This window comes from Suncus etruscus, chromosome 1 (genome assembly GCF_024139225.1).
Source record: "Suncus etruscus isolate mSunEtr1 chromosome 1, mSunEtr1.pri.cur, whole genome shotgun sequence".
Taxonomy (NCBI): domain Eukaryota; kingdom Metazoa; phylum Chordata; class Mammalia; order Eulipotyphla; family Soricidae; genus Suncus; species Suncus etruscus.
The window spans coordinates 90,208,499-90,210,892 of NC_064848.1; the positions used below are offsets into that span (position 1 = coordinate 90,208,499).

A 2,394-nucleotide genomic window follows, 5' to 3' on the forward strand; every position below is an offset into this window, starting at 1 on the left:
TTTGGCCTGTGCATTTTTTATTACATGTCATACTGTTCTTTTGTAACTGACATTGGAAAAAATAGATGAAAAACTATTAGATTTCAGTAGTCCTTGTTGAAGTTTGACAAAATTATTGTTGCATCTAGTGGAGTCAGCATGGAAGGGCATACACCCAAGTGTTAAAGGAATGGGACACAGGAAGGGAGGGATATTTGTCTTTTGTTGGAGTGAAATTTGGAAGCAATGATTTAGGATTCAGAAAAGTAAGTTAAACTATGACAGAATGTCCAGTTTAAAATTTAAGCCAATTGTATTTAGCTCTAGTTCATATACTCTTATACTACCATTAAATTAGTACTTCAGCCAATCCAGCATACTTAAAGCATTCTGTTCCATATGATAAAAACAAATTTCTTACTATTTCCCATTTTCAAATTATTATTATTTCAATCTTCAGCTATAAATTTTCTGATAAGTATCTGTTCATCTACACAGGGGTCTCAAACTCAATTTACCTGGGGGCTGCAGGAGGCAAAGTCGGGGTGATCCTTGAGTGCAAAGTCAGTAGTAAGCCATGAACATTGGGGGGTGTGAGCCAAACAACTAAAACAAAACAAAACAAAAAAAGATTCCTCTAGGGCAGGGCCCCAAATGTTGTACGGAGGGCTGCAAACAGCCCACGGGCCGCAAGTTTGAGACCCTTGACTACAATATTATTTTTCTTCCTAGCATCAATTCATATAAGAAGATTTGGGTTCTTAGTGTCACAGCTCTTTTAGAATTTGTCCAGCAGGCCTTCTGGTCTCCACTGGAAGGCCCCAGAAAAAAGGAAAAAAAAAAAAAAAGAAGAAGATTTGGGTTCTTAATTATTGAGAGGAATTGGGTAACACCAAGTAGTGTTCAAAGCCATCCTGACTCTTTTCTCACCTTGGTGGTGCTTGGGGAACCATATCTTATTTTGTTTTGTTTTGTTTTGTTTTGTTTTGCCTTTTAATAATTTTTATTGTGATCAAAGTGAATTACAAATCTTTCATAGTAACAGTAATATTTAAGGTACGTGGTGACAATAAATCAGGGCCATTCCCACTACCAGTGTGGTTCTCCCTCCACCCCTATTCCCAGCATGCTTCCCATATCTCCCTCTCTTGCCCCCCTCCACCCCTGGTCTGCTAGTGTTAACTGTTCTTCTCTGTGTATAGCTTGTTGTAGATTGGGTATCGATCCTGTTGACATTGACTTTGGGTTTAGTGTTTGAGTCTGATTATTTTTTTTTCCACTCAATATTCATAGGACTGTTTGGTCTTGGTACCCTCCATTTTCACCTCTCATTTTTACAAGGCAGAACAAGATGATTCATGTTATGTGGTTCTGTTGAAAACAAAACAAAACAAAACAAAACAAAACAAAAACAGAAATAACAACAAGAAAAACCTGAGAAGTTTCCTTCTAGAGTTTCTAAATACTGATTTAAAAGAAGAAAGGGAAAAAGAGAAAAACAAAACAAAAACAAAGACAAAGACAAAAAAAATCAGCATTTACAAAAACAAAAGTAAAAAAGGCACCCAGCTACTAAAAACAACCACCATTATATAATAACCATGAGAATAAAAGTAAGTAAAAATTAAAATAATAATAAAAAAGAAGAAAAAGAAAGAAAAAAATAGAAAAGAAAAGAAAAAATGGTTGTAAGAATAATATGGTCTGAAAATATAAATGAGAAAATTGTACATAATATACTATGTTGTACTTTTATGAATAGTTCTCAGAGACTTAAATGCTGTATAATTGTACAGTCAATAGCACTTTGTCATAATTATATGCATATATATCAATTTCCTTTCATTTTATAAACTCTAATACCCATTCTACAATTTCTTAAGAACCAAGGACTCTAAAATTATAATATAGATATAGTTAGACTGATGTCATTTAAAAAATCCAAAAATTCAGCTAGAACAATTATGACTTTTGTCTTAAGTGAGGCTGGGACGAAGAATGACATAGTGGAACTAATATAAATTTTCTATATGGACCTGTATCTTAATACTACTGCATCTTGACTTTTTATTCTGTCTAGTGGGATAATAATGCCTTGACATTTGTAACTATTACATAAGAATATGAAATAGTTAGAACATGGTAGCCACTCAATAAATGTGGCTTGTTATTAAGTATAGTGATACAGATGCATAATTATCATAAATTCAATTTTAAGTACCCAAGTTGGGGCCAGAGGTAGTATAAGAGATGACTTTTGCCTAGATTGTGACCAACCCTATTTCAGTCCTTAAAATGCTTTGTCCTAGAATCTGAGCAAAAACCAAGACCACTAATTACAAAAAACTGATTACAACAGCAGTGATGGAACAGAACTTCTAGAACCATAAAGAAAGACTCTGTCCTAGCCTTCAT

At 33.9% G+C, this 2,394-nt stretch overlaps 1 non-coding gene across 1 annotated transcript; it reads left to right on the forward strand.

The window, feature by feature from the left end:
- The first annotated feature begins 741 nt into the window (after positions 1–741).
- On the forward strand, positions 742–803 carry LOC126030095 (U7 small nuclear RNA). The gene has a single exon (XR_007503073.1). It is a non-coding gene; the product is annotated as a U7 small nuclear RNA (small nuclear RNA).
- Positions 804–2,394: the final 1,591 nt, after the last annotated feature.